The sequence below is a fragment of the Triturus cristatus genome, chromosome 5_2 (genome assembly GCF_964204655.1).
Source record: "Triturus cristatus chromosome 5_2, aTriCri1.1, whole genome shotgun sequence".
Taxonomy (NCBI): Eukaryota; Metazoa; Chordata; class Amphibia; order Caudata; family Salamandridae; genus Triturus; species Triturus cristatus.
Genome location: NC_140588.1, coordinates 574499120 through 574525309, shown reverse-complemented (window position 1 = coordinate 574525309; position 26190 = coordinate 574499120). Strand labels below are relative to the sequence as shown.

The 26190-nt window shown below is 53.3% G+C and overlaps 13 non-coding genes across 13 annotated transcripts; all 13 read left to right on the top strand.

Moving 5' to 3' along the window:
- Positions 1-524: 524 nt before the first annotated feature.
- TRNAE-CUC (transfer RNA glutamic acid (anticodon CUC)) lies at positions 525-596 on the top strand. The gene has a single exon. It is a non-coding gene; the product is annotated as a tRNA-Glu (tRNA).
- A 3666-nt stretch (positions 597-4262) lies between these two features.
- Positions 4263-4334, top strand: TRNAE-UUC (transfer RNA glutamic acid (anticodon UUC)). The gene has a single exon. It is a non-coding gene; the product is annotated as a tRNA-Glu (tRNA).
- Positions 4335-4964: 630 nt separating this feature from the next.
- TRNAE-CUC (transfer RNA glutamic acid (anticodon CUC)) lies at positions 4965-5036 on the top strand. The gene has a single exon. It is a non-coding gene; the product is annotated as a tRNA-Glu (tRNA).
- Positions 5037-6482: 1446 nt separating this feature from the next.
- TRNAE-UUC (transfer RNA glutamic acid (anticodon UUC)) lies at positions 6483-6554 on the top strand. Its single transcript has one exon. It is a non-coding gene; the product is annotated as a tRNA-Glu (tRNA).
- A 630-nt stretch (positions 6555-7184) lies between these two features.
- On the top strand, positions 7185-7256 carry TRNAE-CUC (transfer RNA glutamic acid (anticodon CUC)). Its single transcript has one exon. It is a non-coding gene; the product is annotated as a tRNA-Glu (tRNA).
- Positions 7257-9403: 2147 nt separating this feature from the next.
- On the top strand, positions 9404-9475 carry TRNAE-CUC (transfer RNA glutamic acid (anticodon CUC)). Its single transcript has one exon. It is a non-coding gene; the product is annotated as a tRNA-Glu (tRNA).
- A 5876-nt stretch (positions 9476-15351) lies between these two features.
- Positions 15352-15423, top strand: TRNAE-UUC (transfer RNA glutamic acid (anticodon UUC)). Its single transcript has one exon. It is a non-coding gene; the product is annotated as a tRNA-Glu (tRNA).
- Positions 15424-16053: 630 nt separating this feature from the next.
- Positions 16054-16125, top strand: TRNAE-CUC (transfer RNA glutamic acid (anticodon CUC)). Its single transcript has one exon. It is a non-coding gene; the product is annotated as a tRNA-Glu (tRNA).
- Positions 16126-17571: 1446 nt separating this feature from the next.
- TRNAE-UUC (transfer RNA glutamic acid (anticodon UUC)) lies at positions 17572-17643 on the top strand. Its single transcript has one exon. It is a non-coding gene; the product is annotated as a tRNA-Glu (tRNA).
- A 630-nt stretch (positions 17644-18273) lies between these two features.
- TRNAE-CUC (transfer RNA glutamic acid (anticodon CUC)) lies at positions 18274-18345 on the top strand. Its single transcript has one exon. It is a non-coding gene; the product is annotated as a tRNA-Glu (tRNA).
- Positions 18346-20493: 2148 nt separating this feature from the next.
- On the top strand, positions 20494-20565 carry TRNAE-CUC (transfer RNA glutamic acid (anticodon CUC)). The gene has a single exon. It is a non-coding gene; the product is annotated as a tRNA-Glu (tRNA).
- Positions 20566-22011: 1446 nt separating this feature from the next.
- TRNAE-UUC (transfer RNA glutamic acid (anticodon UUC)) lies at positions 22012-22083 on the top strand. The gene has a single exon. It is a non-coding gene; the product is annotated as a tRNA-Glu (tRNA).
- A 630-nt stretch (positions 22084-22713) lies between these two features.
- On the top strand, positions 22714-22785 carry TRNAE-CUC (transfer RNA glutamic acid (anticodon CUC)). Its single transcript has one exon. It is a non-coding gene; the product is annotated as a tRNA-Glu (tRNA).
- The last annotated feature ends 3405 nt before the right edge of the window (positions 22786-26190 follow it).

The following is a 26190-nucleotide window of genomic DNA, read 5'->3' as shown; positions in this document are numbered from 1 at the left end:
GGGGCTGGGTCCCCTGTGTCCCAGGTTGCTTTGCTCCCATTGCCCTCAGCCACCTTCATGCGCACGCAGTCCCCCACCCAGTCAGGTGCTCTATGTGGGCGTAAAGTGCAGTACCAGCTCATCAGAAAGGTAAATTGCTGGAAAACCCGGCTGCGATGTATACATCTACTTTGGAGCACTCTTCTCCCTTGCACTCTTGAATCGGTCATTCGCAATGTATTCTTCCAGCAAGCTGAATAACGAGGTAGGTGTGAGAAGGTGTACCAGCTGTCTTTGAGCTATCAGCGGCCACTAGGTGTCCCTCTTGTGATTTCCCGGGGATCCTGATTGTACAGGAATTCGTCGGTTCAGTAGCACGGGGGAGGGGATGGCCTGTGCTTGGAAGTGACAAACAGTCTGGTGGAATCATGAGTGTTTTTTCAAGTTCTGATTCATATTCGCTGTAGAATAAAATATGCTTTCAGCCCCCATGAGCTTTGTCACTAGGAGAGCAGTGTAGGAACTTTTGCTGTATGGCTGTGGGTTCCCTGGTGGTCTAGTGGTTAGGATTCGGCGCTCTCACCGCCGCGGCCCGGGTTCGATTCCCGGTCAGGGAACAGTCCTTCTTCTGCCCTTGAATGCTTTTCCTTCCCGCAGGTCAGGGCTTCTCAAAATGAATTTGCTTTTCTGACAAACAGTTTGCCTAGCATCCCGCAATCTGGCTCCTAATTTGATTTTCGCAAGGTTCCCTTTGAGTTGCTTTCCTCGGCGGGAGGAAATTCTCTTGTGCAAGGCTCTTGAGGAAGTGAGATTCTGTATTCCGAGGTGCGCTTCTTTTCGTAGGCTTCTGACCACATGGTGTGCGGCAGGAAGTCATCTTTGACAGGGCCGCAGGCTTTGTCTCCAAATGGCATCCCGGACCCACTGCAACCCACCTTTTTGCTGAAACGGAAGTCTGGTTCAGGGTAAGAAAAAGCTGAGCTGCACGTACCGAAAGCAGCAGAGCCCAGCGGCGGAGAGGGTGTGGCCAGGGCTGTCTGATTTGCATAGTGACCAGTGGCATCTTGGGAATGTACAGGCTTTGGAGCCTAACGGGTGCTGCAGGGGTCTGCCTGGCCGGAGAAATGCCTGTCTGGCGCTCCCCTCAGGACACACGTGTCTTCCGTTCGAGCATGGAGGGTGAGGGACATGGGTCACCCTCATATACAGGGGTGTGGGCATGGGCAGGATGGGGTGTGGGGGACCCGTCAGGGCATTGCCCGTTTGGAAGCCCGTTCGGAAGGCAAGAGGAGGCGGAGGCGGGAATCTCTGCTCAATTTTTTCCCGAGGCCTGGGGACAAGCCTTTGCACATTTGATCCAGCCGGGCCTGCATCAGCAGATCCTGCTCCGATGGCAAGGGAGAGCCTGCAGGTGTAAATCAAAGAAAGGGGAGAAATCCGCAAGAGGCGGGTTAACAAATTCCAGTGGCAGGCCCATGTTCCCCAGGAAGCAAGTACTTCCTCCTGCTCCCTTCAGTGGGAAAAGACATAGGAGGTGTATTTCTCTAAGCAGGGGCTCTGCGTAGGTGGCACTGCATTGCTTTGGGAAGCATCCATGCTAAGTGCAGAGTAGCAGCAGACCCCACAGCTGAGACGTGAATTGGGACTGTTAAGGAAGGGCACTGGGAGGGTGAGGAGGGCAGAGGAAAATGCTTTACAAAAGCATTTGCAAGTTCCTACACACCCGCTGAAAACCCATACCAGGGATGGGGCTCGAACCCATGCGGACAACTGTCCATTGGATCTTAAGTCCAACGCCTTAACAACTCGGCCACCCTGGTGAGACCCTAGGCCCTGCCTTACTCAGCTCCCTTTTCATGCTGGCTGCTCCAGCGCAGGCTGTCCAGCAAGAGGTGATTGCAGAGTAAAAAGGCTTTTGCAGGAGGATAAAGGTAATTGCTTATGACAAACACACTGTGTGACACCTAACTTTTCCCCACTCGTACTTTATGGGCAATCTATACAGTGGAGTTAGCTTAGTCACAATAAGGAAGTGAGCAAGGCAGGCTCACAAGAGCATCTCCTCCCTGGTGGTCTAGTGGCTAGGATTCGGCGCTTTCACCCCCGCGGCCCGGGTTCGATTCCCAGTCAGGGAAGATCCCTCTAAGACGTAGACGTGCGTAATTTGTCCACGCAGCTCAGCTTTTTTTAATCGAAGGTCCTTAAAAAGGCACCCCGACCTATAGACGAAAGCAGAGGAAAGGGGCTGGGTCCCCTGTGTCCCAGGTTGCTTTGCTCCCATTGCCCTCAGCCACCTTCATGCGCACGCAGTCCCCCACCCAGTCAGGTGCTCTATGTGGGCGTAAAGTGCAGTACCAGCTCATCAGAAAGGTAAATTGCTGGAAAACCCGGCTGCGATGTATACATCTACTTTGGAGCACTCTTCTCCCTTGCACTCTTAAATCGGTCATTCGCAATGTATTCTTCCAGCAAGCTGAATAACGAGGTAGGTGTGAGAAGGTGTACCAGCTGTCTTTGAGCTATCAGCGGCCACTAGGTGTCCCTCTTGTGATTTCCCGGGGATCCCGATTGTACAGGAATTCGTCGGTTCAGTAGCACGGGGGAGGGGATGGCCTGTGCTTGGAAGTGACAAACAGTCTGGTGGAATCATGAGTGTTTTTTCAAGTTCTGATTCATATTCGCTGTAGAATAAAATATGCTTTCAGCCCCCATGAGCTTTGTCACTAGGAGAGCAGTGTAGGAACTTTTGCTGTATGGCTGTGGGTTCCCTGGTGGTCTAGTGGTTAGGATTCGGCGCTCTCACCGCCGCGGCCCGGGTTCGATTCCCGGTCAGGAAACAGTCCTTCTTCTGCCCTTGAATGCTTTTCCTTCCCGCAGGTCAGGGCTTCTCAAAATGAATTTGCTTTTCTGACAAACAGTTTGTCTAGCATCCCGCAATCTGGCTCCTAATTTGATTTTCGCAAGGTTCCCTTTGAGTTGCTTTCCTCGGCGGGAGGAAAATCTCTTGTGCAAGGCTCTTGAGGAAGTGAGATTCTGTATTCCGAGGTGCGCTTCTTTTCGTAGGCTTCTGACCACATGGTGTGCGGCAGGAAGTCATCTTTGACAGGGCCGCAGGCTTTGTCTCCAAATGGCATCCCGGACCCACTGCAACCCACCTTTTTGCTGAAACGGAAGTCTGGTTCAGGGTAAGAAAAAGCTGAGCTGCACGTACCGAAAGCAGCAGAGCCCAGCGGTGGAGAGGGTGTGGCCAGGGCTGTCTGATTTGCATAGTGACCAGTGGCATCTTGGGAATGTACAGGCTTTGGAGCTTAACGGGTGCTGCAGGGGTCTGCCTGGCCGGAGAAATGCCTGTCTGGCGCTCCCCTCAGGACACACGTGTCTTCCGTTCGAGCATGGAGGGTGAGGGACATGGGTCACCCTCATATACAGGGGTGTGGGCATGGGCAGGATGGGGCGTGGGGGACCCGTCAGGGTATTGCCCGTTTGGAAGCCCGTTCGGAAGGCAAGAGGAGGCGGAGGCGGGAATCTCTGCTCAATTTTTTCCCGAGGCCTGGGGACAAGCCTTTGCACATTTGATCCAGCCGGGCCTGCATCAGCAGATCCTGCTCCGATGGCAAGGGAGAGCCTGCAGGTGTAAATCAAAGAAAGGGGAGAAATCCGCAAGAGGCGGGTTAACAAATTCCAGTGGCAGGCCCATGTTCCCCAGGAAGCAAGTACTTCCTCCTGCTCCCTTCAGTGGGAAAAGACATAGGAGGTGTATTTCTCTAAGCAGGGGCTCTGCGTAGGTGGCACTGCATTGCTTTGGGAAGCATCCATGCTAAGTGCAGAGTAGCAGCAGACCCCACAGCTGAGACGTGAATTGGGACTGTTAAGGAAGGGCACTGGGAGGGTGAGGAGGGCAGAGGAAAATGCTTTAAAAAAGCATCTGCAAGTTCCTACACACCCGCTGAAAACCCATACCAGGGATGGGGCTCGAACCCATGCGGACAACTGTCCATTGGATCTTAAGTCCAACGCCTTAACCACTCGGCCACCCTGGTGAGACCCTAGGCCCTGCCTTACTCAGCTCCCTTTTCATGCTGGCTGCTCCAGCGCAGGCTGTCCAGCAAGAGGTGATTGCAGAGTAAAAAGGCTTTTGCAGGAGGATAAAGGTAATTGCTTATGACAAACACACTGTGTGACACCTAACTTTTCCCCACTCGTACTTTATGGGCAATCTATACAGTGGAGTTAGCTTAGTCACAATAAGGAAGTGAGCAAGGCAGGCTCACAAGAGCATCTCCTCCCTGGTGGTCTAGTGGCTAGGATTCGGCGCTTTCACCGCCGCGGCCCGGGTTCGATTCCCGGTCAGGGAAGATCCCTCTAAGACGTAGACGTGCGTAATTTGTCCACGCAGCTCAGCTTTTTTTAATCGAAGGTCCTTAAAAAGGCACCCCGACCTATAGACGAAAGCAGAGGAAAGGGGCTGGGTCCCCTGTGTCCCAGGTTGCTTTGCTCCCATTGCCCTCAGCCACCTTCATGCGCACGCAGTCCCCCACCCAGTCAGGTGCTCTATGTGGGCGTAAAGTGCAGTACCAGCTCATCAGAAAGGTAAATTGCTGGAAAACCCGGCTGCGATGTATACATCTACTTTGGAGCACTCTTCTCCCTTGCACTCTTGAATCGGTCATTCGCAATGTATTCTTCCAGCAAGCTGAATAACGAGGTAGGTGTGAGAAGGTGTACCAGCTGTCTTTGAGCTATCAGCGGCCACTAGGTGTCCCTCTTGTGATTTCCCGGGGATCCCGATTGTACAGGAATTCGTCGGTTCAGTAGCACGGGGGAGGGGATGGCCTGTGCTTGGAAGTGACAAACAGTCTGGTGGAATCATGAGTGTTTTTTCAAGTTCTGATTCATATTCGCTGTAGAATAAAATATGCTTTCAGCCCCCATGAGCTTTGTCACTAGGAGAGCAGTGTAGGAACTTTTGCTGTATGGCTGTGGGTTCCCTGGTGGTCTAGTGGTTAGGATTCGGCGCTCTCACCGCCGCGGCCCGGGTTCGATTCCCGGTCAGGGAACAGTCCTTCTTCTGCCCTTGAATGCTTTTCCTTCCCGCAGGTCAGGGCTTCTCAAAATGAATTTGCTTTTCTGACAAACAGTTTGCCTAGCATCCCGCAATCTGGCTCCTAATTTGATTTTCGCAAGGTTCCCTTTGAGTTGCTTTCCTCGGCGGGAGGAAAATCTCTTGTGCAAGGCTCTTGAGGAAGTGAGATTCTGTATTCCGAGGTGCGCTTCTTTTCGTAGGCTTCTGACCACATGGTGTGCGGCAGGAAGTCATCTTTGACAGGGCCGCAGGCTTTGTCTCCAAATGGCATCCCGGACCCACTGCAACCCACCTTTTTGCTGAAACGGAAGTCTGGTTCAGGGTAAGAAAAAGCTGAGCTGCACGTACCGAAAGCAGCAGAGCCCAGCGGCGGAGAGGGTGTGGCCAGGGCTGTCTGATTTGCATAGTGACCAGTGGCATCTTGGGAATGTACAGGCTTTGGAGCCTAACGGGTGCTGCAGGGGTCTGCCTGGCCGGAGAAATGCCTGTCTGGCGCTCCCCTCAGGACACACGTGTCTTCCGTTCGAGCATGGAGGGTGAGGGACATGGGTCACCCTCATATACAGGGGTGTGGGCATGGGCAGGATGGGGTGTGGGGGACCCGTCAGGGCATTGCCCGTTTGGAAGCCCGTTCGGAAGGCAAGAGGAGGCGGAGGCGGGAATCTCTGCTCAATTTTTTCCCGAGGCCTGGGGACAAGCCTTTGCACATTTGATCCAGCCGGGCCTGCATCAGCAGATCCTGCTCCGATGGCAAGGGAGAGCCTGCAGGTGTAAATCAAAGAAAGGGGAGAAATCCGCAAGAGGCGGGTTAACAAATTCCAGTGGCAGGCCCATGTTCCCCAGGAAGCAAGTACTTCCTCCTGCTCCCTTCAGTGGGAAAAGACATAGGAGGTGTATTTCTCTAAGCAGGGGCTCTGCGTAGGTGGCACTGCATTGCTTTGGGAAGCATCCATGCTAAGTGCAGAGTAGCAGCAGACCCCACAGCTGAGACGTGAATTGGGACTGTTAAGGAAGGGCACTGGGAGGGTGAGGAGGGCAGAGGAAAATGCTTTAAAAAAGCATCTGCAAGTTCCTACACACCCGCTGAAAACCCATACCAGGGATGGGGCTCGAACCCATGCGGACAACTGTCCATTGGATCTTAAGTCCAACGCCTTAACCACTCGGCCACCCTGGTGAGACCCTAGGCCCTGCCTTACTCAGCTCCCTTTTCATGCTGGCTGCTCCAGCGCAGGCTGTCCAGCAAGAGGTGATTGCAGAGTAAAAAGGCTTTTGCAGGAGGATAAAGGTAATTGCTTATGACAAACACACTGTGTGACACCTAACTTTTCCCCACTCGTACTTTATGGGCAATCTATACAGTGGAGTTAGCTTAGTCACAATAAGGAAGTGAGCAAGGCAGGCTCACAAGAGCATCTCCTCCCTGGTGGTCTAGTGGCTAGGATTCGGCGCTTTCACCGCCGCGGCCCGGGTTCGATTCCCGGTCAGGGAAGATCCCTCTAAGACGTAGACGTGCGTAATTTGTCCACGCAGCTCAGCTTTTTTTAATCGAAGGTCCTTAAAAAGGCACCCCGACCTATAGACGAAAGCAGAGGAAAGGGGCTGGGTCCCCTGTGTCCCAGGTTGCTTTGCTCCCATTGCCCTCAGCCACCTTCATGCGCACGCAGTCCCCCACCCAGTCAGGTGCTCTATGTGGGCGTAAAGTGCAGTACCAGCTCATCAGAAAGGTAAATTGCTGGAAAACCCGGCTGCGATGTATACATCTACTTTGGAGCACTCTTCTCCCTTGCACTCTTGAATCGGTCATTCGCAATGTATTCTTCCAGCAAGCTGAATAACGAGGTAGGTGTGAGAAGGTGTACCAGCTGTCTTTGAGCTATCAGCGGCCACTAGGTGTCCCTCTTGTGATTTCCCGGGGATCCCGATTGTACAGGAATTCGTCGGTTCAGTAGCACGGGGGAGGGGATGGCCTGTGCTTGGAAGTGACAAACAGTCTGGTGGAATCATGAGTGTTTTTTCAAGTTCTGATTCATATTCGCTGTAGAATAAAATATGCTTTCAGCCCCCATGAGCTTTGTCACTAGGAGAGCAGTGTAGGAACTTTTGCTGTATGGCTGTGGGTTCCCTGGTGGTCTAGTGGTTAGGATTCGGCGCTCTCACCGCCGCGGCCCGGGTTCGATTCCCGGTCAGGGAACAGTCCTTCTTCTGCCCTTGAATGCTTTTCCTTCCCGCAGGTCAGGGCTTCTCAAAATGAATTTGCTTTTCTGACAAACAGTTTGCCTAGCATCCCGCAATCTGGCTCCTAATTTGATTTTCGCAAGGTTCCCTTTGAGTTGCTTTCCTCGGCGGGAGGAAAATCTCTTGTGCAAGGCTCTTGAGGAAGTGAGATTCTGTATTCCGAGGTGCGCTTCTTTTCGTAGGCTTCTGACCACATGGTGTGCGGCAGGAAGTCATCTTTGACAGGGCCGCAGGCTTTGTCTCCAAATGGCATCCCGGACCCACTGCAACCCACCTTTTTGCTGAAACGGAAGTCTGGTTCAGGGTAAGAAAAAGCTGAGCTGCACGTACCGAAAGCAGCAGAGCCCAGCGGCGGAGAGGGTGTGGCCAGGGCTGTCTGATTTGCATAGTGACCAGTGGCATCTTGGGAATGTACAGGCTTTGGACCTAACGGGTGCTGCAGGGGTCTGCCTGGCCGGAGAAATGCCTGTCTGGCGCTCCCCTCAGGACACACGTGTCTTCCGTTCGAGCATGGAGGGTGAGGGACATGGGTCACCCTCATATACAGGGGTGTGGGCATGGGCAGGGTGGGGCGTGGGGTACCCGTCAGGGCATTGCCCGTTTGGAAGCCCGTTCGGAAGGCAAGAGGAGGCGGAGGCGGGAATCTCTGCTCAATTTTTTCCCGAGGCCTGGGGACAAGCCTTTGCACATTTGATCCAGCCGGGCCTGCATCAGCAGATCCTGCTCCGATGGCAAGGGAGAGCCTGCAGGTGTAAATCAAAGAAAGGGGAGAAATCCGCAAGAGGCGGGTTAACAAATTCCAGTGGCAGGCCCATGTTCCCCAGGAAGCAAGTACTTCCTCCTGCTCCCTTCAGTGGGAAAAGACATAGGAGGTGTATTTCTCTAAGCAGGGGCTCTGCGTAGGTGGCACTGCATTGCTTTGGGAAGCATCCATGCTAAGTGCAGAGTAGCAGCAGACCCTACAGCTGAGACGTGAATTGGGACTGTTAAGGAAGGGCACTGGGAGGGTGAGGAGGGCAGAGGAAAATGCTTTAAAAAAGCATCTGCAAGTTCCTACACACCCGCTGAAAACCCATACCAGGGATGGGGCTCGAACCCATGCGGACAACTGTCCATTGGATCTTAAGTCCAACGCCTTAACCACTCGGCCACCCTGGTGAGACCCTAGGCCCTGCTTTACTCAGCTCCCTTTTCATGCTGGCTGCTCCAGCGCAGGCTGTCCAGCAAGAGGTGATTGCAGAGTAAAAAGGCTTTTGCAGGAGGATAAAGGTAATTGCTTATGACAAACACACTGTGTGACACCTAACTTTTCCCCACTCGTACTTTATGGGCAATCTATACAGTGGAGTTAGCTTAGTCACAATAAGGAAGTGAGCAAGGCAGGCTCACAAGAGCATCTCCTCCCTGGTGGTCTAGTGGCTAGGATTCGGCGCTTTCACCGCCGCGGCCTGGGTTCGATTCCCGGTCAGGGAAGATCCCTCTAAGACGTAGACGTGCGTAATTTGTCCACGCAGCTCAGCTTTTTTTAATCGAAGGTCCTTAAAAAGGCACCCCGACCTATAGACGAAAGCAGAGGAAAGGGGCTGGGTCCCCTGTGTCCCAGGTTGCTTTGCTCCCATTGCCCTCAGCCACCTTCATGCGCACGCAGTCCCCCACCCAGTCAGGTGCTCTATGTGGGCGTAAAGTGCAGTACCAGCTCATCAGAAAGGTAAATTGCTGGAAAACCCGGCTGCGATGTATACATCTACTTTGGAGCACTCTTCTCCCTTGCACTCTTGAATCGGTCATTCGCAATGTATTCTTCCAGCAAGCTGAATAACGAGGTAGGTGTGAGAAGGTGTACCAGCTGTCTTTGAGCTATCAGCGGCCACTAGGTGTCCCTCTTGTGATTTCCCGGGGATCCTGATTGTACAGGAATTCGTCGGTTCAGTAGCACGGGGGAGGGGATGGCCTGTGCTTGGAAGTGACAAACAGTCTGGTGGAATCATGAGTGTTTTTTCAAGTTCTGATTCATATTCGCTGTAGAATAAAATATGCTTTCAGCCCCCATGAGCTTTGTCACTAGGAGAGCAGTGTAGGAACTTTTGCTGTATGGCTGTGGGTTCCCTGGTGGTCTAGTGGTTAGGATTCGGCGCTCTCACCGCCGCGGCCCGGGTTCGATTCCCGGTCAGGGAACAGTCCTTCTTCTGCCCTTGAATGCTTTTCCTTCCCGCAGGTCAGGGCTTCTCAAAATGAATTTGCTTTTCTGACAAACAGTTTGCCTAGCATCCCGCAATCTGGCTCCTAATTTGATTTTCGCAAGGTTCCCTTTGAGTTGCTTTCCTCGGCGGGAGGAAATTCTCTTGTGCAAGGCTCTTGAGGAAGTGAGATTCTGTATTCCGAGGTGCGCTTCTTTTCGTAGGCTTCTGACCACATGGTGTGCGGCAGGAAGTCATCTTTGACAGGGCCGCAGGCTTTGTCTCCAAATGGCATCCCGGACCCACTGCAACCCACCTTTTTGCTGAAACGGAAGTCTGGTTCAGGGTAAGAAAAAGCTGAGCTGCACGTACCGAAAGCAGCAGAGCCCAGCGGCGGAGAGGGTGTGGCCAGGGCTGTCTGATTTGCATAGTGACCAGTGGCATCTTGGGAATGTACAGGCTTTGGAGCCTAACGGGTGCTGCAGGGGTCTGCCTGGCCGGAGAAATGCCTGTCTGGCGCTCCCCTCAGGACACACGTGTCTTCCGTTCGAGCATGGAGGGTGAGGGACATGGGTCACCCTCATATACAGGGGTGTGGGCATGGGCAGGATGGGGTGTGGGGGACCCGTCAGGGCATTGCCCGTTTGGAAGCCCGTTGAGGAGGCGGAGGCGGGAATCTCTGCTCAATTTTTTCCCGAGGCCTGGGGACAAGCCTTTGCACATTTGATCCAGCCGGGCCTGCATCAGCAGATCCTGCTCCGATGGCAAGGGAGAGCCTGCAGGTGTAAATCAAAGAAAGGGGAGAAATCCGCAAGAGGCGGGTTAACAAATTCCAGTGGCAGGCCCATGTTCCCCAGGAAGCAAGTACTTCCTCCTGCTCCCTTCAGTGGGAAAAGACATAGGAGGTGTATTTCTCTAAGCAGGGGCTCTGCGTAGGTGGCACTGCATTGCTTTGGGAAGCATCCATGCTAAGTGCAGAGTAGCAGCAGACCCCACAGCTGAGACGTGAATTGGGACTGTTAAGGAAGGGCACTGGGAGGGTGAGGAGGGCAGAGGAAAATGCTTTACAAAAGCATTTGCAAGTTCCTACACACCCGCTGAAAACCCATACCAGAGATGGGGCTCGAACCCATGCGGACAACTGTCCATTGGATCTTAAGTCCAACGCCTTAACAACTCGGCCACCCTGGTGAGACCCTAGGCCCTGCCTTACTCAGCTCCCTTTTCATGCTGGCTGCTCCAGCGCAGGCTGTCCAGCAAGAGGTGATTGCAGAGTAAAAAGGCTTTTGCAGGAGGATAAAGGTAATTGCTTATGACAAACACACTGTGTGACACCTAACTTTTCCCCACTCGTACTTTATGGGCAATCTATACAGTGGAGTTAGCTTAGTCACAATAAGGAAGTGAGCAAGGCAGGCTCACAAGAGCATCTCCTCCCTGGTGGTCTAGTGGCTAGGATTCGGCGCTTTCACCCCTGCGGCCCGGGTTCGATTCCCAGTCAGGGAAGATCCCTCTAAGACGTAGACGTGCGTAATTTGTCCACGCAGCTCAGCTTTTTTTAATCGAAGGTCCTTAAAAAGGCACCCCGACCTATAGACGAAAGCAGAGGAAAGGGGCTGGGTCCCCTGTGTCCCAGGTTGCTTTGCTCCCATTGCCCTCAGCCACCTTCATGCGCACGCAGTCCCCCACCCAGTCAGGTGCTCTATGTGGGCGTAAAGTGCAGTACCAGCTCATCAGAAAGGTAAATTGCTGGAAAACCCGGCTGCGATGTATACATCTACTTTGGAGCACTCTTCTCCCTTGCACTCTTAAATCGGTCATTCGCAATGTATTCTTCCAGCAAGCTGAATAACGAGGTAGGTGTGAGAAGGTGTACCAGCTGTCTTTGAGCTATCAGCGGCCACTAGGTGTCCCTCTTGTGATTTCCCGGGGATCCCGATTGTACAGGAATTCGTCGGTTCAGTAGCACGGGGGAGGGGATGGCCTGTGCTTGGAAGTGACAAACAGTCTGGTGGAATCATGAGTGTTTTTTCAAGTTCTGATTCATATTCGCTGTAGAATAAAATATGCTTTCAGCCCCCATGAGCTTTGTCACTAGGAGAGCAGTGTAGGAACTTTTGCTGTATGGCTGTGGGTTCCCTGGTGGTCTAGTGGTTAGGATTCGGCGCTCTCACCGCCGCGGCCCGGGTTCGATTCCCGGTCAGGAAACAGTCCTTCTTCTGCCCTTGAATGCTTTTCCTTCCCGCAGGTCAGGGCTTCTCAAAATGAATTTGCTTTTCTGACAAACAGTTTGTCTAGCATCCCGCAATCTGGCTCCTAATTTGATTTTCGCAAGGTTCCCTTTGAGTTGCTTTCCTCGGCGGGAGGAAAATCTCTTGTGCAAGGCTCTTGAGGAAGTGAGATTCTGTATTCCGAGGTGCGCTTCTTTTCGTAGGCTTCTGACCACATGGTGTGCGGCAGGAAGTCATCTTTGACAGGGCCGCAGGCTTTGTCTCCAAATGGCATCCCGGACCCACTGCAACCCACCTTTTTGCTGAAACGGAAGTCTGGTTCAGGGTAAGAAAAAGCTGAGCTGCACGTACCGAAAGCAGCAGAGCCCAGCGGTGGAGAGGGTGTGGCCAGGGCTGTCTGATTTGCATAGTGACCAGTGGCATCTTGGGAATGTACAGGCTTTGGAGCTTAACGGGTGCTGCAGGGGTCTGCCTGGCCGGAGAAATGCCTGTCTGGCGCTCCCCTCAGGACACACGTGTCTTCCGTTCGAGCATGGAGGGTGAGGGACATGGGTCACCCTCATATACAGGGGTGTGGGCATGGGCAGGATGGGGCGTGGGGGACCCGTCAGGGTATTGCCCGTTTGGAAGCCCGTTCGGAAGGCAAGAGGAGGCGGAGGCGGGAATCTCTGCTCAATTTTTTCCCGAGGCCTGGGGACAAGCCTTTGCACATTTGATCCAGCCGGGCCTGCATCAGCAGATCCTGCTCCGATGGCAAGGGAGAGCCTGCAGGTGTAAATCAAAGAAAGGGGAGAAATCCGCAAGAGGCGGGTTAACAAATTCCAGTGGCAGGCCCATGTTCCCCAGGAAGCAAGTACTTCCTCCTGCTCCCTTCAGTGGGAAAAGACATAGGAGGTGTATTTCTCTAAGCAGGGGCTCTGCGTAGGTGGCACTGCATTGCTTTGGGAAGCATCCATGCTAAGTGCAGAGTAGCAGCAGACCCCACAGCTGAGACGTGAATTGGGACTGTTAAGGAAGGGCACTGGGAGGGTGAGGAGGGCAGAGGAAAATGCTTTAAAAAAGCATCTGCAAGTTCCTACACACCCGCTGAAAACCCATACCAGGGATGGGGCTCGAACCCATGCGGACAACTGTCCATTGGATCTTAAGTCCAACGCCTTAACCACTCGGCCACCCTGGTGAGACCCTAGGCCCTGCCTTACTCAGCTCCCTTTTCATGCTGGCTGCTCCAGCGCAGGCTGTCCAGCAAGAGGTGATTGCAGAGTAAAAAGGCTTTTGCAGGAGGATAAAGGTAATTGCTTATGACAAACACACTGTGTGACACCTAACTTTTCCCCACTCGTACTTTATGGGCAATCTATACAGTGGAGTTAGCTTAGTCACAATAAGGAAGTGAGCAAGGCAGGCTCACAAGAGCATCTCCTCCCTGGTGGTCTAGTGGCTAGGATTCGGCGCTTTCACCGCCGCGGCCCGGGTTCGATTCCTGGTCAGGGAAGATCCCTCTAAGACGTAGACGTGCGTAATTTGTCCACGCAGCTCAGCTTTTTTTAATCGAAGGTCCTTAAAAAGGCACCCCGACCTATAGACGAAAGCAGAGGAAAGGGGCTGGGTCCCCTGTGTCCCAGGTTGCTTTGCTCCCATTGCCCTCAGCCACCTTCATGCGCACGCAGTCCCCCACCCAGTCAGGTGCTCTATGTGGGCGTAAAGTGCAGTACCAGCTCATCAGAAAGGTAAATTGCTGGAAAACCCGGCTGCGATGTATACATCTACTTTGGAGCACTCTTCTCCCTTGCACTCTTGAATCGGTCATTCGCAATGTATTCTTCCAGCAAGCTGAATAACGAGGTAGGTGTGAGAAGGTGTACCAGCTGTCTTTGAGCTATCAGCGGCCACTAGGTGTCCCTCTTGTGATTTCCCGGGGATCCCGATTGTACAGGAATTCGTCGGTTCAGTAGCACGGGGGAGGGGATGGCCTGTGCTTGGAAGTGACAAACAGTCTGGTGGAATCATGAGTGTTTTTTCAAGTTCTGATTCATATTCGCTGTAGAATAAAATATGCTTTCAGCCCCCATGAGCTTTGTCACTAGGAGAGCAGTGTAGGAACTTTTGCTGTATGGCTGTGGGTTCCCTGGTGGTCTAGTGGTTAGGATTCGGCACTCTCACCGCCGCGGCCCGGGTTCGATTCCCGGTCAGGGAACAGTCCTTCTTCTGCCCTTGAATGCTTTTCCTTCCCGCAGGTCAGGGCTTCTCAAAATGAATTTGCTTTTCTGACAAACAGTTTGCCTAGCATCCCGCAATCTGGCTCCTAATTTGATTTTCGCAAGGTTCCCTTTGAGTTGCTTTCCTCGGCGGGAGGAAAATCTCTTGTGCAAGGCTCTTGAGGAAGTGAGATTCTGTATTCCGAGGTGCGCTTCTTTTCGTAGGCTTCTGACCACATGGTGTGCGGCAGGAAGTCATCTTTGACAGGGCCGCAGGCTTTGTCTCCAAATGGCATCCCGGACCCACTGCAACCCACCTTTTTGCTGAAACGGAAGTCTGGTTCAGGGTAAGAAAAAGCTGAGCTGCACGTACCGAAAGCAGCAGAGCCCAGCGGCGGAGAGGGTGTGGCCAGGGCTGTCTGATTTGCATAGTGACCAGTGGCATCTTGGGAATGTACAGGCTTTGGAGCCTAACGGGTGCTGCAGGGGTCTGCCTGGCCGGAGAAATGCCTGTCTGGCGCTCCCCTCAGGACACACGTGTCTTCCGTTCGAGCATGGAGGGTGAGGGACATGGGTCACCCTCATATACAGGGGTGTGGGCATGGGCAGGATGGGGTGTGGGGGACCCGTCAGGGCATTGCCCGTTTGGAAGCCCGTTCGGAAGGCAAGAGGAGGCGGAGGCGGGAATCTCTGCTCAATTTTTTCCCGAGGCCTGGGGACAAGCCTTTGCACATTTGATCCAGCCGGGCCTGCATCAGCAGATCCTGCTCCGATGGCAAGGGAGAGCCTGCAGGTGTAAATCAAAGAAAGGGGAGAAATCCGCAAGAGGCGGGTTAACAAATTCCAGTGGCAGGCCCATGTTCCCCAGGAAGCAAGTACTTCCTCCTGCTCCCTTCAGTGGGAAAAGACATAGGAGGTGTATTTCTCTAAGCAGGGGCTCTGCGTAGGTGGCACTGCATTGCTTTGGGAAGCATCCATGCTAAGTGCAGAGTAGCAGCAGACCCCACAGCTGAGACGTGAATTGGGACTGTTAAGGAAGGGCACTGGGAGGGTGAGGAGGGCAGAGGAAAATGCTTTAAAAAAGCATCTGCAAGTTCCTACACACCCGCTGAAAACCCATACCAGGGATGGGGCTCGAACCCATGCGGACAACTGTCCATTGGATCTTAAGTCCAACGCCTTAACCACTCGGCCACCCTGGTGAGACCCTAGGCCCTGCCTTACTCAGCTCCCTTTTCATGCTGGCTGCTCCAGCGCAGGCTGTCCAGCAAGAGGTGATTGCAGAGTAAAAAGGCTTTTGCAGGAGGATAAAGGTAATTGCTTATGACAAACACACTGTGTGACACCTAACTTTTCCCCACTCGTACTTTATGGGCAATCTATACAGTGGAGTTAGCTTAGTCACAATAAGGAAGTGAGCAAGGCAGGCTCACAAGAGCATCTCCTCCCTGGTGGTCTAGTGGCTAGGATTCGGCGCTTTCACCGCCGCGGCCCGGGTTCGATTCCCGGTCAGGGAAGATCCCTCTAAGACGTAGACGTGCGTAATTTGTCCACGCAGCTCAGCTTTTTTTAATCGAAGGTCCTTAAAAAGGCACCCCGACCTATAGACGAAAGCAGAGGAAAGGGGCTGGGTCCCCTGTGTCCCAGGTTGCTTTGCTCCCATTGCCCTCAGCCACCTTCATGCGCACGCAGTCCCCCACCCAGTCAGGTGCTCTATGTGGGCGTAAAGTGCAGTACCAGCTCATCAGAAAGGTAAATTGCTGGAAAACCCGGCTGCGATGTATACATCTACTTTGGAGCACTCTTCTCCCTTGCACTCTTGAATCGGTCATTCGCAATGTATTCTTCCAGCAAGCTGAATAACGAGGTAGGTGTGAGAAGGTGTACCAGCTGTCTTTGAGCTATCAGCGGCCACTAGGTGTCCCTCTTGTGATTTCCCGGGGATCCCGATTGTACAGGAATTCGTCGGTTCAGTAGCACGGGGGAGGGGATGGCCTGTGCTTGGAAGTGACAAACAGTCTGGTGGAATCATGAGTGTTTTTTCAAGTTCTGATTCATATTCGCTGTAGAATAAAATATGCTTTCAGCCCCCATGAGCTTTGTCACTAGGAGAGCAGTGTAGGAACTTTTGCTGTATGGCTGTGGGTTCCCTGGTGGTCTAGTGGTTAGGATTCGGCGCTCTCACCGCCGCGGCCCGGGTTCGATTCCCGGTCAGGGAACAGTCCTTCTTCTGCCCTTGAATGCTTTTCCTTCCCGCAGGTCAGGGCTTCTCAAAATGAATTTGCTTTTCTGACAAACAGTTTGCCTAGCATCCCGCAATCTGGCTCCTAATTTGATTTTCGCAAGGTTCCCTTTGAGTTGCTTTCCTCGGCGGGAGGAAAATCTCTTGTGCAAGGCTCTTGAGGAAGTGAGATTCTGTATTCCGAGGTGCGCTTCTTTTCGTAGGCTTCTGACCACATGGTGTGCGGCAGGAAGTCATCTTTGACAGGGCCGCAGGCTTTGTCTCCAAATGGCATCCCGGACCCACTGCAACCCACCTTTTTGCTGAAACGGAAGTCTGGTTCAGGGTAAGAAAAAGCTGAGCTGCACGTACCGAAAGCAGCAGAGCCCAGCGGCGGAGAGGGTGTGGCCAGGGCTGTCTGATTTGCATAGTGACCAGTGGCATCTTGGGAATGTACAGGCTTTGGAGCCTAACGGGTGCTGCAGGGGTCTGCCTGGCCGGAGAAATGCCTGTCTGGCGCTCCCCTCAGGACACACGTGTCTTCCGTTCGAGCATGGAGGGTGAGGGACATGGGTCACCCTCATATACAGGGGTGTGGGCATGGGCAGGATGGGGTGTGGGGGACCCGTCAGGGCATTGCCCGTTTGGAAGCCCGTTCGGAAGGCAAGAGGAGGCGGAGGCGGGAATCTCTGCTCAATTTTTTCCCGAGGCCTGGGGACAAGCCTTTGCACATTTGATCCAGCCGGGCCTGCATCAGCAGATCCTGCTCCGATGGCAAGGGAGAGCCTGCAGGTGTAAATCAAAGAAAGGGGAGAAATCCGCAAGAGGCGGGTTAACAAATTCCAGTGGCAGGCCCATGTTCCCCAGGAAGCAAGTACTTCCTCCTGCTCCCTTCAGTGGGAAAAGACATAGGAGGTGTATTTCTCTAAGCAGGGGCTCTGCGTAGGTGGCACTGCATTGCTTTGGGAAGCATCCATGCTAAGTGCAGAGTAGCAGCAGACCCCACAGCTGAGACGTGAATTGGGACTGTTAAGGAAGGGCACTGGGAGGGTGAGGAGGGCAGAGGAAAATGCTTTAAAAAAGCATCTGCAAGTTCCTACACACCCGCTGAAAACCCATACCAGGGATGGGGCTCGAACCCATGCGGACAACTGTCCATTGGATCTTAAGTCCAACGCCTTAACCACTCGGCCACCCTGGTGAGACCCTAGGCCCTGCCTTACTCAGCTCCCTTTTCATGCTGGCTGCTCCAGCGCAGGCTGTCCAGCAAGAGGTGATTGCAGAGTAAAAAGGCTTTTGCAGGAGGATAAAGGTAATTGCTTATGACAAACACACTGTGTGACACCTAACTTTTCCCCACTCGTACTTTATGGGCAATCTATACAGTGGAGTTAGCTTAGTCACAATAAGGAAGTGAGCAAGGCAGGCACACAAGAGCATCTCCTCCCTGGTGGTCTAGTGGCTAGGATTCGGCGCTTTCACCGCCGCGGCCCGGGTTCGATTCCCGGTCAGGGAAGATCCCTCTAAGACGTAGACGTGCGTAATTTGTCCACGCAGCTCAGCTTTTTTTAATCGAAGGTCCTTAAAAAGGCACCCCGACCTATAGACGAAAGCAGAGGAAAGGGGCTGGGTCCCCTGTGTCCCAGGTTGCTTTGCTCCCATTGCCCTCAGCCACCTTCATGCGCACGCAGTCCCCCACCCAGTCAGGTGCTCTATGTGGGCGTAAAGTGCAGTACCAGCTCATCAGAAAGGTAAATTGCTGGAAAACCCGGCTGCGATGTATACATCTACTTTGGAGCACTCTTCTCCCTTGCACTCTTGAATCGGTCATTCGCAATGTATTCTTCCAGCAAGCTGAATAACGAGGTAGGTGTGAGAAGGTGTACCAGCTGTCTTTGAGCTATCAGCGGCCACTAGGTGTCCCTCTTGTGATTTCCCGGGGATCCCGATTGTACAGGAATTCGTCGGTTCAGTAGCACGGGGGAGGGGATGGCCTGTGCTTGGAAGTGACAAACAGTCTGGTGGAATCATGAGTGTTTTTTCAAGTTCTGATTCATATTCGCTGTAGAATAAAATATGCTTTCAGCCCCCATGAGCTTTGTCACTAGGAGAGCAGTGTAGGAACTTTTGCTGTATGGCTGTGGGTTCCCTGGTGGTCTAGTGGTTAGGATTCGGCGCTCTCACCGCCGCGGCCCGGGTTCGATTCCCGGTCAGGGAACAGTCCTTCTTCTGCCCTTGAATGCTTTTCCTTCCCGCAGGTCAGGGCTTCTCAAAATGAATTTGCTTTTCTGACAAACAGTTTGCCTAGCATCCCGCAATCTGGCTCCTAATTTGATTTTCGCAAGGTTCCCTTTGAGTTGCTTTCCTCGGCGGGAGGAAAATCTCTTGTGCAAGGCTCTTGAGGAAGTGAGATTCTGTATTCCGAGGTGCGCTTCTTTTCGTAGGCTTCTGACCACATGGTGTGCGGCAGGAAGTCATCTTTGACAGGGCCGCAGGCTTTGTCTCCAAATGGCATCCCGGACCCACTGCAACCCACCTTTTTGCTGAAACGGAAGTCTGGTTCAGGGTAAGAAAAAGCTGAGCTGCACGTACCGAAAGCAGCAGAGCCCAGCGGCGGAGAGGGTGTGGCCAGGGCTGTCTGATTTGCATAGTGACCAGTGGCATCTTGGGAATGTACAGGCTTTGGAGCCTAACGGGTGCTGCAGGGGTCTGCCTGGCCGGAGAAATGCCTGTCTGGCGCTCCCCTCAGGACACACGTGTCTTCCGTTCGAGCATGGAGGGTGAGGGACATGGGTCACCCTCATATACAGGGGTGTGGGCATGGGCAGGATGGGGTGTGGGGGACCCGTCAGGGCATTGCCCGTTTGGAAGCCCGTTCGGAAGGCAAGAGGAGGCGGAGGCGGGAATCTCTGCTCAATTTTTTCCCGAGGCCTGGGGACAAGCCTTTGCACATTTGATCCAGCCGGGCCTGCATCAGCAGATCCTGCTCCGATGGCAAGGGAGAGCCTGCAGGTGTAAATCAAAGAAAGGGGAGAAATCCGCAAGAGGCGGGTTAACAAATTCCAGTGGCAGGCCCATGTTCCCCAGGAAGCAAGTACTTCCTCCTGCTCCCTTCAGTGGGAAAAGACATAGGAGGTGTATTTCTCTAAGCAGGGGCTCTGCGTAGGTGGCACTGCATTGCTTTGGGAAGCATCCATGCTAAGTGCAGAGTAGCAGCAGACCCCACAGCTGAGACGTGAATTGGGACTGTTAAGGAAGGGCACTGGGAGGGTGAGGAGGGCAGAGGAAAATGCTTTAAAAAAGCATCTGCAAGTTCCTACACACCCGCTGAAAACCCATACCAGGGATGGGGCTCGAACCCATGCGGACAACTGTCCATTGGATCTTAAGTCCAACGCCTTAACCACTCGGCCACCCTGGTGAGACCCTAGGCCCTGCCTTACTCAGCTCCCTTTTCATGCTGGCTGCTCCAGCGCAGGCTGTCCAGCAAGAGGTGATTGCAGAGTAAAAAGGCTTTTGCAGGAGGATAAAGGTAATTGCTTATGACAAACACACTGTGTGACACCTAACTTTTCCCCTCTCGTACTTTATGGGCAATCTATACAGTGGAGTTAGCTTAGTCACAATAGGGAAGTGAGCAAGGCAGGCTCACAAGAGCATCTCCTCCCTGGTGGTCTAGTGGCTAGGATTTGGCGCTTTCACCGCCGCGGCCCGGGTTCGATTCCCGGTCAGGGAAGATCCCTCTAAGACGTAGACGTGCGTAATTTGTCCACGCAGCTCAGCTTTTTTTAATCGAAGGTCCTTAAAAAGGCACCCCGACCTATAGACGAAAGCAGAGGAAAGGGGCTGGGTCCCCTGTGTCCCAGGTTGCTTTGCTCCCATTACCCTCAGCCACCTTCATGCGCACGCAGTCCCCCACCCAGTCAGGTGCTCTATGTGGGCGTAAAGTGCAGTACCAGCTCATCAGAAAGGTAAATTGCTGGAAAACCCGGCTGCGATGTATACATCTACTTTGGAGCACTCTTCTCCCTTGCACTCTTGAATCGGTCATTCGCAATGTATTCTTCCAGCAAGCTGAATAACGAGGTAGGTGTGAGAAGGTGTACCAGCTGTCTTTGAGCTATCAGCGGCCACTAGGTGTCCCTCTTGTGATTTCCCGGGGATCCCGATTGTACAGGAATTCGTCGGTTCAGTAGCACGGGGGAGGGGATGGCCTGTGCTTGGAAGTGACAAACAGTCTGGTGGAATCATGAGTGTTTTTTCAAGTTCTGATTCATATTCGCTGTAGAATAAAATATGCTTTCAGCCCCCATGAGCTTTGTCACTAGGAGAGCAGTGTAGGAACTTTTGCTGTATGGCTGTGGGTTCCCTGGTGGTCTAGTGGTTAGGATTCGGCGCTCTCACCGCCGCGGCCCGGGTTCGATTCCCGGTCAGGGAACAGTCCTTCTTCTGCCCTTGAATGCTTTTCCTTCCCGCAGGTCAGGGCTTCTCAAAATGAATTTGCTTTTCTGACAAACAGTTTGCCTAGCATCCCGCAATCTGGCTCCTAATCTGATTTTCGCAAGGTTCCCTTTGAGTTGCTTTCCTCGGCGGGAGGAAAATCTCTTGTGCAAGGCTCTTGAGGAAGTGAGATTCTGTATTCCGAGGTGCGCTTCTTTTCGTAGGATTCTGACCACATGGTGTGCGGCAGGAAGTCATCTTTGACAGGGCCGCAGGCTTTGTCTCCAAATGGCATCCCGGACCCACTGCAACCCAGCTTTTTGCTGAAACGGAAGTCTGGTTCAGGGTAAGAAAAAGCTGAGCTGCACGTACCGAAAGCAGCAGAGCCCAGCGGCGGAGAGAGTGTGGCCAGGGCTGTCTGATTTGCATAGTGGCCAGTGGCATCTTGGGAACGTACAGGCTTTGGAGCCTAACGGGTGCTGCAGGGGTCTGCCTGGCCGGAGAAATGCCTGTCTGGCGCTCCCCTCAGGACACACGTGTCTTCCGTTCGAGCATGGAGGGTGAGGGACATGGGTCACCCTCATATACAGGGGTGTGGGCATGGGCAGGATGGGGTGTGGGGGACCCGTCAGGGCATTGCCCGTTTGGAAGCCCGTTCGGAAGGCAAGAGGAGGCGGAGGCGGGAATCTCTGCTCAATTTTTTCCCGAGGCCTGGGGACAAGCCTTTGCACATTTGATCCAGCCGGGCCTGCATCAGCAGATCCTGCTCCGATGGCAAGGGAGAGCCTGCAGGTGTAAATCAAAGAAAGGGGAGAAATCCGCAAGAGGCGGGTTAACAAATTCCAGTGGCAGGCCCATGTTCCCCAGGAAGCAAGTACTTCCTCCTGCTCCCTTCAGTGGGAAAAGACATAGGAGGTGTATTTCTCTAAGCAGGGGCTCTGCGTAGGTGGCACTGCATTGCTTTGGGAAGCATCCATGCTAAGTGCAGAGTAGCAGCAGACCCTACAGCTGAGACGTGAATTGGGACTGTTAAGGAAGGGCACTGGGAGGGTGAGGAGGGCAGAGGAAAATGCTTTAAAAAAGCATCTGCAAGTTCCTACACACCCGCTGATAACCCATACCAGGGATGGGGCTCGAACCCATGCGGACAACTGTCCATTGGATCTTAAGTCCAACGCCTTAACCACTCGGCCACCCTGGTGAGACCCTAGGCCCTGCTTTACTCAGCTCCCTTTTCATGCTGGCTGCTCCAGCGCAGGCTGTCCAGCAAGAGGTGATTGCAGAGTAAAAAGGCTTTTGCAGGAGGATAAAGGTAATTGCTTATGACAAACACACTGTGTGACACCTAACTTTTCCCCACTCGTACTTTATGGGCAATCTATACAGTGGAGTTAGCTTAGTCACAATAAGGAAGTGAGCAAGGCAGGCTCACAAGAGCATCTCCTCCCTGGTGGTCTAGTGGCTAGGATTCGGCGCTTTCACCGCCGCGGCCCGGGTTCGATTCCCGGTCAGGGAAGATCCCTCTAAGACGTAGACGTGCGTAATTTGTCCACGCAGCTCAGCTTTTTTTAATCGAAGGTCCTTAAAAAGGCACCCCGACCTATAGACGAAAGCAGAGGAAAGGGGCTGGGTCCCCTGTGTCCCAGGTTGCTTTGCTCCCATTGCCCTCAGCCACCTTCATGCGCACGCAGTCCCCCACCCAGTCAGGTGCTCTATGTGGGCGTAAAGTGCAGTACCAGCTCATCAGAAAGGTAAATTGCTGGAAAACCCGGCTGCGATGTATACATCTACTTTGGAGCACTCTTCTCCCTTGCACTCTTGAATCGGTCATTCGCAATGTATTCTTCCAGCAAGCTGAATAACGAGGTAGGTGTGAGAAGGTGTACCAGCTGTCTTTGAGCTATCAGCGGCCACTAGGTGTCCCTCTTGTGATTTCCCGGGGATCCCGATTGTACAGGAATTCGTCGGTTCAGTAGCACGGGGGAGGGGATGGCCTGTGCTTGGAAGTGACAAACAGTCTGGTGGAATCATGAGTGTTTTTTCAAGTTCTGATTCATATTCGCTGTAGAATAAAATATGCTTTCAGCCCCCATGAGCTTTGTCACTAGGAGAGCAGTGTAGGAACTTTTGCTGTATGGCTGTGGGTTCCCTGGTGGTCTAGTGGTTAGGATTCGGCGCTCTCACCGCCGCGGCCCGGGTTCGATTCCCGGTCAGGGAACAGTCCTTCTTCTGCCCTTGAATGCTTTTCCTTCCCGCAGGTCAGGGCTTCTCAAAATGAATTTGCTTTTCTGACAAACAGTTTGCCTAGCATCCCGCAATCTGGCTCCTAATTTGATTTTCGCAAGGTTCCCTTTGAGTTGCTTTCCTCGGCGGGAGGAAAATCTCTTGTGCAAGGCTCTTGAGGAAGTGAGATTCTGTATTCCGAGGTGCGCTTCTTTTCGTAGGCTTCTGACCACATGGTGTGCGGCAGGAAGTCATCTTTGACAGGGCCGCAGGCTTTGTCTCCAAATGGCATCCCGGACCCACTGCAACCCACCTTTTTGCTGAAACGGAAGTCTGGTTCAGGGTAAGAAAAAGCTGAGCTGCACGTACCGAAAGCAGCAGAGCCCAGCGGCGGAGAGGGTGTGGCCAGGGCTGTCTGATTTGCATAGTGACCAGTGGCATCTTGGGAATGTACAGGCTTTGGAGCCTAACGGGTGCTGCAGGGGTCTGCCTGGCCGGAGAAATGCCTGTCTGGCGCTCCCCTCAGGACACACGTGTCTTCCGTTCGAGCATGGAGGGTGAGGGACATGGGTCACCCTCATATACAGGGGTGTGGGCATGGGCAGGATGGGGTGTGGGGGACCCGTCAGGGCATTGCCCGTTTGGAAGCCCGTTCGGAAGGCAAGAGGAGGCGGAGGCGGGAATCTCTGCTCAATTTTTTCCCGAGGCCTGGGGACAAGCCTTTGCACATTTGATCCAGCCGGGCCTGCATCAGCAGATCCTGCTCCGATGGCAAGGGAGAGCCTGCAGGTGTAAATCAAAGAAAGGGGAGAAATCCGCAAGAGGCGGGTTAACAAATTCCAGTGGCAGGCCCATGTTCCCCAGGAAGCAAGTACTTCCTCCTGCTCCCTTCAGTGGGAAAAGACATAGGAGGTGTATTTCTCTAAGCAGGGGCTCTGCGTAGGTGGCACTGCATTGCTTTGGGAAGCATCCATGCTAAGTGCAGAGTAGCAGCAGACCCCACAGCTGAGACGTGAATTGGGACTGTTAAGGAAGGGCACTGGGAGGGTGAGGAGGGCAGAGGAAAATGCTTTACAAAAGCATTTGCAAGTTCCTACACACCCGCTGAAAACCCATACCAGGGATGGGGCTCGAACCCATGCGGACAACTGTCCATTGGATCTTAAGTCCAACGCCTTAACAACTCGGCCACCCTGGTGAGACCCTAGGCCCTGCCTTACTCAGCTCCCTTTTCATGCTGGCTGCTCCAGCGCAGGCTGTCCAGCAAGAGGTGATTGCAGAGTAAAAAGGCTTTTGCAGGAGGATAAAGGTAATTGCTTATGACAAACACACTGTGTGACACCTAACTTTTCCCCACTCGTACTTTATGGGCAATCTATACAGTGGAGTTAGCTTAGTCACAATAAGGAAGTGAGCAAGGCAGGCTCACAAGAGCATCTCCTCCCTGGTGGTCTAGTGGCTAGGATTCGGCGCTTTCACCCCCGCGGCCCGGGTTCGATTCCCGGTCAGGGAAGATCCCTCTAAGACGTAGACGTGCGTAATTTGTCCACGCAGCTCAGCTTTTTTTAATCGAAGGTCCTTAAAAAGGCACCCCGACCTATAGACGAAAGCAGAGGAAAGGGACTGGGTCCCCTGTGTCCCAGGTTGCTTTGCTCCCATTGCCCTCAGCCACCTTCATGCGCACGCAGTCCCCCACCCAGTCAGGTGCTCTATGTGGGCGTAAAGTGCAGTACCAGCTCATCAGAAAGGTAAATTGCTGGAAAACCCGGCTGCGATGTATACATCTACTTTGGAGCACTCTTCTCCCTTGCACTCTTAAATCGGTCATTCGCAATGTATTCTTCCAGCAAGCTGAATAACGAGGTAGGTGTGAGAAGGTGTACCAGCTGTCTTTGAGCTATCAGCGGCCACTAGGTGTCCCTCTTGTGATTTCCCGGGGATCCCGATTGTACAGGAATTCGTCGGTTCAGTAGCACGGGGGAGGGGATGGCCTGTGCTTGGAAGTGACAAACAGTCTGGTGGAATCATGAGTGTTTTTTCAAGTTCTGATTCATATTCGCTGTAGAATAAAATATGCTTTCAGCCCCCATGAGCTTTGTCACTAGGAGAGCAGTGTAGGAACTTTTGCTGTATGGCTGTGGGTTCCCTGGTGGTCTAGTGGTTAGGATTCGGCGCTCTCACCGCTGCGGCCCGGGTTCGATTCCCGGTCAGGGAACAGTCCTTCTTCTGCCCTTGAATGCTTTTCCTTCCCGCAGGTCAGGGCTTCTCAAAATGAATTTGCTTTTCTGACAAACAGTTTGTCTAGCATCCCGCAATCTGGCTCCTAATTTGATTTTCGCAAGGTTCCCTTTGAGTTGCTTTCCTCGGCGGGAGGAAAATCTCTTGTGCAAGGCTCTTGAGGAAGTGAGATTCTGTATTCCGAGGTGCGCTTCTTTTCGTAGGCTTCTGACCACATGGTGTGCGGCAGGAAGTCATCTTTGACAGGGCCGCAGGCTTTGTCTCCAAATGGCATCCCGGACCCACTGCAACCCACCTTTTTGCTGAAACGGAAGTCTGGTTCAGGGTAAGAAAAAGCTGAGCTGCACGTACCGAAAGCAGCAGAGCCCAGCGGTGGAGAGGGTGTGGCCAGGGCTGTCTGATTTGCATAGTGACCAGTGGCATCTTGGGAATGTACAGGCTTTGGAGCTTAACGGGTGCTGCAGGGGTCTGCCTGGCCGGAGAAATGCCTGTCTGGCGCTCCCCTCAGGACACACGTGTCTTCCGTTCGAGCATGGAGGGTGAGGGACATGGGTCACCCTCATATACAGGGGTGTGGGCATGGGCAGGATGGGGCGTGGGGGACCCGTCAGGGTATTGCCCGTTTGGAAGCCCGTTCGGAAGGCAAGAGGAGGCGGAGGCGGGAATCTCTGCTCAATTTTTTCCCGAGGCCTGGGGACAAGCCTTTGCACATTTGATCCAGCCGGGCCTGCATCAGCAGATCCTGCTCCGATGGCAAGGGAGAGCCTGCAGGTGTAAATCAAAGAAAGGGGAGAAATCCGCAAGAGGCGGGTTAACAAATTCCAGTGGCAGGCCCATGTTCCCCAGGAAGCAAGTACTTCCTCCTGCTCCCTTCAGTGGGAAAAGACATAGGAGGTGTATTTCTCTAAGCAGGGGCTCTGCGTAGGTGGCACTGCATTGCTTTGGGAAGCATCCATGCTAAGTGCAGAGTAGCAGCAGACCCCACAGCTGAGACGTGAATTGGGACTGTTAAGGAAGGGCACTGGGAGGGTGAGGAGGGCAGAGGAAAATGCTTTAAAAAAGCAACTGCAAGTTCCTACACACCCGCTGAAAACCCATACCAGGGATGGGGCTCGAACCCATGCGGACAACTGTCCATTGGATCTTAAGTCCAACGCCTTAA